General features: G+C 44.4%; 1 protein-coding gene across 4 annotated transcripts in view; it reads right to left on the reverse strand.

Annotated features, from left to right (window-relative positions):
* Window positions 1-14,207, reverse strand: part of CPNE4 (copine 4) — a 243,293-nt gene extending 229,086 nt beyond the window's left edge. Inside the window, exon 1 of one of the 4 annotated variants that reach the window (XM_074840046.1) lies at window positions 14,056-14,207. The gene's annotated coding sequence lies outside the window, so the exon portion shown is untranslated. The remainder of the gene's footprint in view (window positions 1-14,055) is intronic. The other 3 variants (XM_074840048.1, XM_074840047.1, XM_074840050.1) reach the window with 3 other exon arrangements.
* Window positions 14,208-14,929: the final 722 nt, after the last annotated feature.

Genomic DNA, 14,929 nt, shown 5'->3' on the forward strand with positions numbered 1-14,929 from the left:
GTATTTTTTTAAATTGTTTCAATCTTAATAATATGATTAAGGAGAATCAGAAAACACTCAAATTCTACTTTAAAATACACTAGCAGTAAGAGTTAAGTAGAGCTGACCACTAGACATTAAATGCATGCTAAAAAAAAAAGGATACTTCTATCTCTGAATAAAACACAAAAAACCAATACAGAGTTGAAAATCTTTATAAATCATTTGTTTAAATAGAACACAAAAAATGCTCATTTTTCAGATGTTGACACTTAATTTTAGGACACTGTTCATAGCTTTCATTTTTATTTCCAATTCTAATAAGAAATCAAGATGACAATACAATGTAAAATGTTAAACTGTCACACCTGTTTGTTGGTTTGGTTTCTTTACTTATTTTCTACCCAAGTCAGTGTTGTTTGATGCTCTGTGAGCAAAAATTCCATAATTTCCATTTTTTAAGAAGGAAAAAACAATAACCTCTCCAAACTGGGCCCTGCAAATTCTGTAATTCTGCACTGGGTTAGGTACCTGTTCTTCGGAGAAATAACTAGGAGACAATAGAGTTTATGGCTTACAAATTACACCAATAGACATTTTATCCTAGAATAGTTAGGAAGAGAAGCTAAGTCACAAAGCAGCTATGCGTTTGGACTCATACTCCCAAACCCTGCATTACATGATAAACTCCCAGAGAAAAAATATACCAGAAAATACTGTTTCACTTTCTATTTTCAAAGCATTCCACATGCATTAAGTACTTAAACCTCACACCTTACAAGTAAGAATAAAATTAATAAAAACCTCTTAGTATCTTTGCCTCATGTTTCTTGTTTATGAGATGTCATGAAAACATGGAGTGGGATTAATGCTGAAAGTGAAAGGACTCCTGGGAACAGATTACCAAAACAATGAAAATGCTGTCAGCAGCAGAACAAGAACTTTCTCTGAGTCTTGTTTCCTTGAGATCACTGAATTTGATTTTTAAGCATCCTTGCTTCTTTCTTGCAAGAGGGAAATGTTCTGATCATCTCCTTTCTACTAATTAGAAAAGGAAAAGTTCAGCATATCCATGCCCTTTGATCCCACAACCTTTCTCTGTGTACCCTTAATACCTGGGTGATGACTAGTGTTCTTTCCAGGTGCTCACAGAGACAGGGCCAAGTGACAGCTGGAGAAACCTATGTTGCTAAATCACATACACGATCAGAGCTTATTTAATCTTTTCTGTTTGAGGCCTGAGTACATCTTTGGAAACATATCTGGATGCTTGCAAGAATCAAATATGATCTAGCAAACTTTAAAACAGGAGTGGCCAGCCTTCATAGTCCCAAAAGCCTCACACCAGCATCCCCATATACCTTCAAGACATTTACCCAAGACACTTAAAGAGAAACCCCAAAGATCATTCAGCAGGAAAGGGATGACAAGAGCTTTCATGAATCACACCTTGATAACGCAAGGGATTTCACTGTAGGAGCTGCCACAAGGGGCCCTTTCAGACACTCACCATCTATATAAGCCCAAATGCACAGGCGAGTAGGTATTAACAGACAATTCAGGTAGGGCTTCCTGCAAGGAACTCAGCAGCTCCATCCATCTCCAGCCTTTACCAACACCTTTCAGCCCCTATGCTCCAAAGCTTCTGTTGCTCACAGGTCACTGCAGCAGGCATCCTGCCAACACACTTTCCACGGTGGATTACAAACCAAACAAACTCCACATAGCTACTTTGCTCTTTACAAGGCTCACAAGACATTTTATACTGACAGCTAACGCATTACCTTTTCCACAGAGGTCAGCTCCTGTGTCTCCTCCCAACACGTGGCTATTAAGAACATTTAACACTAATCCTTCACTTACTCATAAGCTTTTAGCTGCATACTAATTTTTCCCCCACTTCAACGCATGAGTGACTTGAACTTCTACCTTATTTTTCAACTGCAATTCCACTGGGTGGTTTTCATCTGCTTATGGTATCCATACTCAGTTTAAAACAAACAAACAACACAAAATCCACACTACACAGGTTCTTTGCTATCAGAGCCAGGGATAGGTCACATCAGAATCAGTTTAGAGAAACTGAATTTGTGGTCTAACTTATATCATTACTAAGCCAAGGGAACCACAATCGATAAGAGATTATGCTTGACTGAAGTTTCTTGGCAACAGCTGCATGAAAAATATTAGGGCTACTTTCCCCTTGGTTTTTCTGTATCTTTCAGAAACCACTGGGCACTACCACTTTTGCAGAGCTCGTGCATTCTGCTGGCAACCTACACAGTGATAATTTGTGAACAATGCTTGAGCGCAGCACATATTTTGTCAGTGAAGTTAAGGAGATCAGCTACATTGCAAGTCACTTGCTGTATCCATCTTCCCTGATTCTCTCGAACTGCAGGAGAAATGGACCATTTCAATTGATCAAACCCTCATCGTTCTCTCTTTGCTATTTTGTTCAACTCCAATTTAGCCCCTGGTGCAGATAGAAAACTGCACCCTTTGAAAAGATTAGTACCTGACAAGTCATGGATGGTCACTGGGAAATGGGTACAACAGCATTAAAGAATTATTCACTTGCTCAATGGGTTGTTAAACATAACTACTTTCACAATAAATTGCCACCAAGACATAAGCACAAATAAGTAAATTAACTCTGGGTACTCACTAAAGAGAGTGATTTTATGGTAACTATTTGCCCACAGTAAAATCCATTATATCTAAGAAGGTAATAAAATTCAAGTCATGTAAAAATCTGCTTTTGCCAGTTATGATCCTAAATGCCTACAGAACACATTTGGCTTCATCATCACCACTTATAAAAGTCATGCTTCATCTTATACTTACTCAGTACAGACCAGGTTTAGACTAAACACCTGGTGAATACTTACGCCACTATGTCCGAAGCTTTAAGTGGCATCTCTTAGATAAGGATACCACAGCCTTTGTCCCTATTCATAAGTAGTGGGAAGTCACTCACATCACACTTGACATATCTCTAGCAGCGAAAGAGGGGCGTCACTTTTCAAAGATGTCAGAACAATGCTTGCACATAAGCAAGTCATAGGGGCCACTTTTGGTTGTCAAAATAAATATCCAAATTGCAACAGCAAAAAAAATCAGAGAGCATTAATAAATAGCCAGTTTACAAATAAGTACCATTACCTGCTGCACACTATCAGAAATCTTAGCTCAAGGGAAAAAAAAAAAAAAAAAGAAGAAAGAAAAAAACCAACCCCAAACAAACCACACTATTTTCACAATTTGTTAGCTCCTGTGATTTTATGTCAGAAACATGTTGGTTTCCTTGATGTGCTGCATAGAGATCAACAATTTAGGAAAGCTTTAAAGCTTTGCCTCCTGTGTAGAAAGGATCAAACATGTTTGACAGTCTACTTTCTGGAAAATTCTATAAAATCACAAAAGGTGTGGCTGAAATATCAATTGCCCCCAAAACTGAATTAACTGTATTGCAAAACCTCATGGTAGACAATCGTTATTCTTAAAACTTCCAGATGATTGAAATCTCACTTCAGAAATTTTTTTCAGTTACACTACTGTTCCAGTGAGAATTTTTTTCCCAGTGTTTGACCTGATTTTCCATTAAAGATAACAAATATTGCAAGTCTGTAAACTTACAACAAAAAATTTCATTTCTTTACTGATATTCTCTTTCTTTTCTGACATTCAAAATGAGAATAATTCTAGCACCAGCAAAGGCAACGTACGTTTTGCTTTGCATTTCACAAAGGTCAGAACTTTACCAGCTGTTTTTTCATTAAAACCCACTTGTAATTTTTGATCCTTATACCCCTTGGGAAATACTAAAACTATCTTTTCCTCTCTTCATAAAACCTGTTCTTACTTTTCCTTCTCTCCAGTTTTACCCACTGTAGCACCCTTTCCTAACTATCAAATTGCATACAACATAGGAGGCCAGTGTACTTACTCTCACCCTCAGTCAATCGCTCTTTTACAACTCTTGGCAACATCTTGAGCTGCACCTTCCTCTATTTCTTTTGATGGCTTTTGTGCTATCTTTTTTTAGAATCATAGAATCAATTAGGTTGGAAAAGACTTTTAAGATCATCAAGTCCAACCGTAAACCTAAGACTGCCAAGTCCACCACTAAACCATGTCCCTAAGTGCCACATCTACATGTCTTTTAAATACCTCCAGGGATGGTGACTCAACCACTACCATGGGCAGCCTGTTTCCAATGCTTGACAACCCTTTTGGTGAAGATTTTTTTCCTAATATTAAATCTAAACCTCCCCTGGCACAAATTAGGTGTTCCTTACCATAGTCAATTCATATCAGCACCACTTGTCACTGACTAAGACCAGGCAAAGAGCCAATTATAAATCACATTAGTGTCAGAAATAAAGACAGTAACACACTGATGGGTAAAAGTCCAGCACAGAGAAAGCTTAAGTTACAAGGCTTCTCCTGCAGGCATCCAGTTATTTTGAAAGTAGTTCAAATAACCTTGCAGCTACTATTCACTGTGTGTCCTCTGAAGGGAATCAGCACAGCATAGCTCATACTGATTTCACACCTCAGCTTTGTGTGAAACCTCCTCCTAGGGGTTCAGCTGTCTGTGATCCAAGGCCTAGTTGACGCAGCAGAACTGTGTAACCTTAGACGAAACTTCTAAGGAAACTGCCAGCTTGCAAGAAATCTGTGTGACAATACTTAGACTAGAGTCATGATAGATAAGAACGGTAAATTTGCAGCTAGACATAAGATCTTTGAAACGCAGGTTGTTAACAGTTCAAGGACTCAAGAAAAAACAAACAAACAAAAAAAAAACCATGAAAAGCTATAAAAACCTATAATGGAAAAAAAAACAGAGTCAGAATATAGCAACTTGGCAACACATAAGAATCAGTCCATAAGAATCAGAAGCAATGGAAGCCAACCTTCCCCAATACTGATGACTGCCAAGCCAGCAACAGTGCCAAGATGGGTGAGGCCACACCTGGAATACTGTGTCCAGTTCTGGGCTCCTCAGTACAAGAACAACATGGACACACTGGAAACAATCCAGCCAAGGGGCACAAGGACGATGAAGGGACTGGAGCACCTCACATATGAGGAAAGACTGAGAGAGATGGGACTGTTCAGCCGGGAGAAGAGAAGGCTCAGGGGGTATCATATCAATATATATAAATACCTGAAGGGAGGGTGCAAAGAAGACAGAGCCAGGCTCTTTCCAGTGGTGCCCAGTGACAGGACCAGAAGCGATGGCCACCAGCTGAAACACAGGAGGTTCCCTCTGAACATCAGGAAACACTTTTTCACTGTAGTGTGACTGAGCACTGGCACAGGTTGCCCTGGGAAGTTGTGGAGTCTCCCTCCTTGGAGAAATTCAAAAGCTGTCTGGACACAGACCTGGGAAACTGGCTCTAGGTAGCCTTGCTTGCGTAGGGGGCTGGACAAAATGACCTCCAGAGGTCCCTGCCAACCTCAGCCATTCTGTGATTCTGTGAACCAGGTGTCTTACCTGGGAAGTGGTATGTCAATGCTTCGCCTGGTTGCTCACTAATCCTAGTTATCTACCACACATCTCAGTCAATAAATAACTGGTTTAAACTTACATATATCTTGCTTTCGTAGTTTCTTCATCCACAGTAAAGAGTGAACAAAGGGACCGAGAGAGCGCATTCCATCTAACTGCCTTAGTTTTCCCACGTGGGGGTGGTTAACAGGATCTTTGTCTAACAGGAACTATGCTGCTGACCAAGGACACTGAATAATTCTTCAAATTCTACTGTTATGAATGCACTGATGAAATATGAAAGTCTTTGTTCATAAGTCCCTATGAAGTGGACTTTTTAATCTTTGTGTGCAAAAGAAGGAATATCATCTCCCTTACCAGTCCATGGAAGACATTTAAGAATTAATCACCTAGAGATGACCACTCCACAAAATTATCTTTGCAATCAATTTTATTCCATGTTGCAGTTATTCTTATCTTTGAAACTGTTTTGAGTTGATGGGGAAGCATTACATCAGCTTATTCATCTCTCTCTTGCGGTATCTCTTCCTTGGGTCCATAGCTGAACGTAGTCCACCTATAAACAAGACTAATAAAATTCCACCCAAAAAAATATTTTCTTGTATAATCAGTCACTTTCATATCATTCTTGGCACTTATAATAATTATAGAAGTGAGAAAATATTTAATTCAGTACTAAGGGATAATCTCATAAAAATATTTGTTTAAACATTTTTCATTCCTTTTTGTGTATACTTTGTTCTAAATCAGCCATTCGTTACAAGTCCATGGTCAGAGAGATGAGGTTTTAGTCTCATTTCTAATTATAAGCTGCATCTGACATTTCAAACTGCAGTTAGAACATGCAGATAACAAACATTTACTTTGCTTCCTCTCCTAGCCCTTCAATAAAGAGAGATACGAAGTACCTGAGTTTGTGAAGAAAAAGTGACTTTCAAATACAGTTTACCAGCTTCACCCATTCTGACTACTCTGTAGTGCTATGGCATAATTCTTTCTTCTGGAAGATAAGATTTTGATGGATATGAGAAGGAAGGACTGATACTGTCCTTTTTCCTATAAGTTGCACTTGAGCTGTTAAGATATCAAATCAAAACTGACAGAAATATTTATTTGGAATCTCTATCAAAGTTAGCACGGTTGCCTATGTCACAAAGAGAAGCAAAATGAAAATTAAAGTTAGTCAAGCAGCAGCTAATCTAGATGAAGTGACAAAAGGACTTTTCCTAAATTCAGAGAAAATGACATGAGCCTTAAATGTTTCTGCTTGCTCTTTCTTTTCTTGTCTTGTGGCCAACTCCAGTGTGTACTGTCAGTCTCAACATAAAGGCTGACATTTTATTTTGTATATCTGCAAAATAACCAAAAACCAAACTGTATCACAGCAAACCTTTTTCCATTTCTTCCACACAAGTGAAGCTGAGTCTCATCCCAAACTGTTAACACAAGCTTAAGACTGAAAACCTTTCTTCAAGTTCAAAAAGAACATACCCAAGCAGTTTACAAGCTGCTTGCAATCCCTCACAGGGAACTGGGCCCTACTTAAACCACCCTGACAGACAGGCTAGTCCAATTTTCTATTTCCCCTTCCCTTACTCTTCTCCTCTCTTTCATCCATACGCTAATTCCATAAAAATAATTTCATAGCATTTGTTTTTTCTTCCTCATTTCTTTGATCACTATGCAAAGATGAGTCTTTCTGGCCAAATGTCTGGCAAGATCTCCAGGTCATTTTCAATCTTTCTCAGCGAGCATTAATGATCCCATAAATCTTTCACCATAAATTAACATCCAAGTAAAAGCATCTGCTTTTATCTGTTACCAACACATGATGTACCAAGGCAACATTTGCACCAAGAGTACACAAATGATGTGCAACTCCATCAACTCGCAAATGCAATGGTAACAGCAGCAGCAATTAGCATAAAACCAGATAAGAAACAGCTGTCTACAATACTTAGCTGTGGGTTATTCATTTGTCCACATTTCCAAGGATTTACTGGCATTGACAAAGTGCCAGTCACTTACAGCCCTCACATAACTATACAGATATTCTCTTACTGCAGATATTTTACAAGGTATTTTTTTAATTCAACAAGCCAATTCTGCATGTAGCAGAACATTCTGTTGCTTATTGACAGAATCCTTCTACGTAGCAACTAACATTAACAAGCCTAGTCCTTCACGTTACGCTGAGCCACACTAACAAGCATTACTAAAGACAACAATCTTACCTGAAAGCTCTAGACAACATAATGCAAGAAGAGAAACTCCCATAAGTAAACAATCAAAAAAGAGTGAGAAATTAATTCCAAATACCACCCATGTCCAAGCTGCACCCCAAAGCCAAATGACTGGCTTTTGCCACCTGTGAGAAGGGTGTTATGCCCTCTCCAGATATACAGTGAATGTCTGTCTTGCTGCCTGTGGACTGACAATCCTCATAACATTTAATGACCAATTCACAGCAAATAATTCACTGGAGAAAACTGCAGTAGGCAGTAGATTAGGAAAGCATGGATCAACTGCAGAGGTGTCATGCCAGAGCAGTTCCACAGCTCACAATCATTTCCACTAAGAAAACTTTACTTCCTTAGAGCACATCTGCTTTCCATTTGTCTGCTGTTAGACTATAGGGAATTTTATTCCACACTACCCCAACCCTCCGTAACAGCCACTTAGAGACTTTGCTGATCCATGAATGACCTCATTAGCAAATTAAATGCTGTAGGTACTCCCCCTGTGTCAATCATACATGTTGAAAATAAATGAGGAATCAAAATCACATGAGTAGCTATAGCCAGGAATCACTGCTCTAGCCACAAAAGGCTGGTCTGGCTAGTGATCCTCTTAGCACTCCATCCTGAGGTGCTTCTTGCACTCCCTTCAGTCAGTCTACCAAAGAAGCTAGCAGCCATTTCATTTCCAGCTTTGGAGGGCCTGGTCTGGAAAAGTAGCAGAGGTTAGTGGTAAGAAGATGTCGGTGGTGGTGAGTCAATGAGCTAAGTTAGGAAATTCCCCCCGGCCAGACAAGCTCCTGTACGTAACCAGGCCCACAGTGAAAGGACTTTGCTGTTGAAGGACTTCTGCCAAAGCAGCATTTTCCTTGCCCCACATCCCCCTTCCAGCAGTGTGCCCACCGATGCAGAGGGTCCACTCTCCACAGGCAGCAGACAGGGTGCTTGGACACCCTCCTCCCAGGGCCCTGTAACATCAGGCTGCTTTACACTGGGATGTGCAGCAAAATTCATCTGAACACAACTTCAAAGTGTATCACTGACTGTGTCACACCCCCAGGTGCACCACCTACACTGTGCTTTGAGTGGCCTTATGTCAGTTGAGTTTACCCCGCTATTGTCAGTGAGCTAAAACCAACTGTCCTGGTTGGGATAGAGTTAATTTTCTTCCTAGTAGCTGGTACAGTGCTGTGTAGGAATAATTTGGTAATACACTGATGTTTTAGTTGTTGCTAAGTAGCACTTATCCTAAGTTAAAGATTTTCAGTTTCCCATGCTCTGCCAGCAAGCAGGTGCACAAGAAGCTGAGAGGGAGCATAGCCAGGACAGTGGACCCAAACTAGCCAAAGGGATATTCTGTTCCATAGAACGTCATATAAACTGGGGGGAGTTGGCTGGGAGGGGTGGATCGCTGCTCGGGCATCGGTCAGTGGGTGCTGAGCAATTGCACTGTGCATCACTTGTCTTCTTTTGGTTTTATTTCTCTCTTTTTTATATTTCTTTTCATGATAATTATTATTTTTTGTTATTATTTTTTTAAATTATTAACTGTTCTTAACCCACAGTTTTACTTTTTTGCCGATTCTCTCCTCCCGTTTCCACGAGGAGGGGGGAGGAGCGAGCGGCTGCCGGCTGGGGTTAAACCCCGACACCAACCGAACGCAGCCCCTCCCGGTGACCAGGAGAGCGCGCGGGCGGGTGCTATAGTTTACCCGTGGAACGGATCGGGTAAATCAAGATTAATGTCCCGGCTCCGCCAACCCGCCGGGATCCCCCGGGGCGGAGCGTGGGGAGCCGGCGCGCCCCCGCCCGGCATCCCCGCCGCCGCGCTCCGCCGGTCCTCGGGCGCCCCCTGGCGGCCCCGCCCGGCGGGAAAGGGGGTGGGCGGGGGGGCGGGGGACACGACGCCGCCAGCGCGCCCGGCTGGAACCTCCCCGGGCGGCTCCGGGCCCCGCTCCCGCCCCCGGAGCTCTCCGGTAGGTCAATCGAATGGAAAGGCCGGCAGGGGGGTCGGTACCGGGACTGCGGTTCCCCGCGGGCTGCCATCTTCAGCGTTCGTTCCGCTTAGCCAGTCAGTCCCACGGGTTGCCACGGAAATGTTGGCATCAGGCAAATGCCGTGGTGTCTGCAGGCCCTGGGTGCAACTCCCATGGCAGTTTACTTGGACGCACGCTTCGTGTAGTCATTTTCTTAAGGAAATCAATGGGAATCGGGCCCTTTACTGCGCTGGTTTTCACCCGATATTTGAGTATCGGACAGAAAGGGCGAAGTCCTGGTAAAATATCCCAGCAAAGCCTGAATTAAGCTACTGGTAACGTTACATTTCCATTCTTGTCGTGACAGCATGTATGATACCTCTCCTCATTCCTTTTTGCAGTTCGGACAGTCTCCAAACACCTGCACCGAGATACAAGCACTGTGCTCAGCCGTAGCAGACTCTGTAGGTATAGTATTTCTGCACGCTCACAGCTATGATTCAGCAAAGCACTCAAGCTTATTCACCAAAACACTTGGGGATGTGTTAGTTTTTAAGCATGCACGGAGCTCCCCTTATCTCTGTGCAGCTTTTTCTAGGGCACAGATGCCACTTTCAAACTTACCTTTCTTTGAGAATCAGGGCTGTTTAAGGACATGCACACCCCCTTAAAGAAGCATATTTCCTAAACCAGAGCTAAAAAGCAACTTCACAGCTGTGTAGCATTTGCAGCATAAAAGGGCAAGCAGAAGCAAATTAACACAACTTCTTTTCGATAATTTGCAGTAAACACAGAAACGACAGTTGGCTGATTAGTGGGAGACAACATGAGGGTCTTCAGCTACTCAAACCTGACTTTACACAGAATAAATGTCTCGCTGCCAACAGCTAACGACAGCGGCGCAGGCAACTGAACCAGCAAAAGACACTTCAGTTCCAAGTGCAAACAAAAGCAGAGCTCCTCAGAGCAGCACGTCTTGTGACTCAGGTTTTGCTGTCAAGCATGTTGTAAAAAACTAAAACTATTTAGCCACTCTTTGAAATTGCATGTTGCAGTTTTTAAGAGCAAAAATGGACTTAAACTTTGAGTCACAAATGCTTAAACCCTAAAGTTACCATTTTCACAGCAACTTCAGCATAGCTCTTTGTAGGCATGTGTGTTTCATCCTCAAGTTCGATCTTCCTGCTTGCATAAAATCACCTCTTCAATGAAGTACATTACAGCAAATGATATTAAATTTTAGTTTGGGTATGTATCTGAAGTGTTGCTGAATAATGGTTGCATTGGGAACCGTAATGCTGACCACTGGCTATCTCACATTCAAATTCCCCACTCTAACAATCCATTAACAGAGTGTTGTTTCCGCATGGAGTCTACCAGATGATTTTAAAACATTAAAACATCAAACCTAGGAAAAGGGAAGCTATGACAGCATAATAAAATACCAACGTCTACCAAATATCATGTGCATGCAAAGACATAGAAAGCCACATAATATAAAAACACTTTTTAAACTTGGAACACTGTCAGCCAACCATTGGATGCAATACCTAGAAATATCTTTATTTTATAGCATAATTCAAACAATCTATAGCAAACAAGGCAGACAATCCAGGTAGGATTGCCAGTCTAGACCTTTTTCCATCTGGCTTCAGCTTCTTGCTCTTTCAGACTTCCCGAGTGACTCGGCAAGGCACTTAGTCTCTCTGCATCCATGGTACTCTCCTATCCCAGTCCTATGAAGACAAATCAGCAATTGTGATATATCAGTGATAGCTGCCATTTAAGTGTCTCCTGTCAAACAGCACTGAACACATAACACCACAAGGCGTACTCCATTAGCTTTCCTGAGTATGGAGAGCTCCAAGCTTTGGCATGCTGCTAAGAAGATAGTTTCTCTGTCCAAGGTACAAACGTCCAATCTTATAAGTAGAATTAGTTCACCATAATTCACCTCACTTTAGTATTTTAAACTAGGATGTGTTTAGGCACCCAAGTTTAGAAAAATCTCTCCTCAAAGATTAGGAGATGGACAGTTAGGCATGATAGCCCAGCTACACGCTGGCTACTGAGCTGCACAAACTGATAATGCTCTCCATGAACATATTAAGAATCTCTTTTTGAATGTTATTAACAGCTTTCCTGAACACTTTTAACTTCAGTGACACACAATGTTTTCTATAGTCCTAGCCCAGGAGAGCTGTTCAGTACATGCCTGAGTTTTTCCATAGACTTATCCCTAAGGATATTAGGTTTCCAAGCCTCCAGTGTGGCCATGAAGTTAACGATACCAACACATCTGTCTACAGACACTGTATTTATATGCATGCATTCATACTGGATCAGGGTCTCAGTTTGGGAACACCAGTACTGAAGTACCAAAACTAACAGAGTATGCTCTACTTTGGAAATGCTGCCTGTTCTTTTATAACAAAATCCAATTGCCCCAAACACAGCAAATACACCTGCCCCACGAAGGATTATTTTAAGGCTATTTGAAACTTTCCGGTAATGTGCATTCGAACTCAACGGACCACAACACAGTGCCTTTTTCTCAAAGAGCTAGATCAGTTAGACTTTTGCCACCTGAAATTCCAAGGACCCAAGAACAAACTTGAAAAATGGCATCCCAAAGGAGTTTTCTCATGTGAAAGTAGTTACAGCACAAAGATTGTTCTACTCTCCAAGTCTGGTCCTATATCGCTGCTCTTTGAAGTGAAAGATTTCCATTTTATTTTACTTACTTTCACACCTTAAAAAAAGCAACTTGACAGCAACCTTTGCAGTTGCAACAACGAGAAAAGTTCTGCAAACAACTGACTAGAATCCATAATCTGCTTACTGTCAGGTATTTTAGGAACACAGAAAAAATACAGAACAGCAATAACTGAACAGTCAGCTCCCACGTGTGGAAATTGCAACCTGCAAGCTTTTCTGGGACCGGTGCTCTGTTTTCCATAACATTTCTGCATAATCACACCAGAAAGCATGCTCTTTAGTGAAGAGACTATGATTACATGCATGCATGTACATTTTCTATTACAGCTGGGTCCCTAGTTCTTGACTAGGGCTCCTGAGGAGCAACCCCACCACAAGCAGTAAGGAACAAAACACGTTCAGGATGAAAACAGATGACTTTAACTGACACTGCCATCAAAATACACGGAGCATTTCTAAATTTCAATCACTCCCTCCAACGGGTGTCACCCATTTCTCTGTTTACCCAGAGTTTACTCTTCTTTCAGGCAGGTAAAACAGTGCTCTGAGTAACCAGGTTTACTCTACTTTAAGGCAGGTAAAACAGTCCTCCTGCTTCCTTGGACATGTCAGGTGGAGAGAGCTGACTCCTTAAAGTGGAGCACGAAAATTAAATTGACTTGAAAGTACTTCAGCTGGACCGGTGAAAACAAGACCCAGATGCAAAGTTATCTAACTAAGCCCGTACTGCACATCTACAGCCAGTTGTGTAACAAAACCTCAAGACGATTTTACAGGTCTTAATCAGGCAAAACTCCCCGCTGATTTCCATGAGGGAGCTCTAATCAATCCAAAGCTGCAAGAACTGGATCCGGTTTTCTCCCTTTTAATGAAAAGGCCTATTTTGAGCTACGAGAACATCAGATTATATGAACCTGGCAAGCCCGTAACTCTCGCCTTGATGGCATAAGGAATTTGTCCTGCCTTTAATCTATCAACTACAGAAATTAATCTTATAGACTCTGCCTTTGGTAGTATACAGGAGAAGAAAAAAAAAAACCAACAAAAAACAAAACTAAACTAAACAAAACCAAAACCAAATACCAAAGCCTAAACTGACATAATATCACAAACAACGGACCCGTTCTCCGGCTGCGACCTTTGTACGGCAGCTAAAAGGAAAGATGTCCCGGGGGGGGGGGGGAAGATCGCCGGCCGTTTCGGTAAACTGCATCATCTCTGGGTGAGCGGGGAAGACCGGCGTCCCCGCCCGGGGGCCTCCCTCAAGTTGCGCCGCTCCCCGCGGCCGCTGGCGGGAAGAGAAGCCACCCGCGATGGGTCCAGGGCGCAGCGGAGGGGACCGGCTCCCTCCCCACCGCGGTGCCCACGGCCGCGCCGACCCCGCGGCGGGGAGACCCGGGCGGAGCGGCGGCGCCGAGGGCGGGCGGGCTGCGAGGTGCCCGCTCCACGTGCGCCCCGCTCCGCTCCGCGCCCCTCACCAACGGCCGCAGCGCCCGAGGGAAGCCTCACGCCCTAACCGACACCAACGGCGCAGCCCCGCGCGCCCGTCCCGCCGCCGCCCGCTCCTCAACTTCCCCTCAGGTGCGGCGTCCGCCCGCCCCTCCCTGCCTCCCTCCCTGCCTACCTGCCTGGCGGCGGCGACTAGCCCCCTTCGCCCGCGCCGCGTCCCTCTCAGCGGCTGGCGGGAGGGCAGGAGCGCTGTCCCTCCGGCAGGGCGAGCCCCATGTGAAGAGCAGCGAGGGAGCCCGGCGGCTCCACCGCCGCCGCCAAGGGGAGGGGACGAAGGGAGGAGGCGGGCGGGAGTGGGGGGGGGTTGGGGGGGGGGGGGGCGCTCCCCCCGCTCGGAGCCGCCCCGGCCCCGGCGGTGCCGGAGCGGCGGAGCCCGCGGCAGCGCCCCCTGGGGGCGGCGGCGGGGCCGGAGCCCGGCCCGGCGGCACGAGGTGTGTTCGCGCCCGGCCCCGCTCCCCGCCTCGCCCGCCTCCACGGGCCGCCCGGAGTGGCCACGCCCTGGGGCTGGGGGAGATGCTCCGCGCCTCAGTCGCTGCCCTCGCAGCCGTGAGCACCGAGCTCTTCTCGGGGGCCGTTTCAGCTAAGCCAGTCACCCGGGGAGGGGGGTCCCGTTTGCTCGCGCTGCTGGGAAGCCGCGAGCGCGGGGGCTACCGAGTCCAAGCAGTATTTCCAGGGAGCCGACTGGCCGGGGTTTAGACGCATTTAGTGAAGTTCGGGCTGTAACATCCCCGTGCCGGCACGCAGGGCCAAGGGACCGGGGCCCAGCGGCTGGGGAAGCAGCAGCGCCGGCCCGCAAGAGCCAGCAGGTTGCTTGGTTGCTGAGGGGCCACCGCTCCTCCTGGCACCAGCCCTCTCTCCGTGACCCAACAGGGAGAAGGGATAGGGTGGCCCCAGCTACGCAGAAAAGAGTTCTTACTGTTAAAATACAGCACAAAGTCTTGGGATATCAGGATCTACTCTTGTGACTCTGCCCACCCGTGGCAGCCACT

The sequence above is a fragment of the Strix aluco genome, chromosome 1 (assembly GCF_031877795.1).
Source record: "Strix aluco isolate bStrAlu1 chromosome 1, bStrAlu1.hap1, whole genome shotgun sequence".
In the NCBI taxonomy this organism is placed as follows: domain Eukaryota; kingdom Metazoa; phylum Chordata; class Aves; order Strigiformes; family Strigidae; genus Strix; species Strix aluco.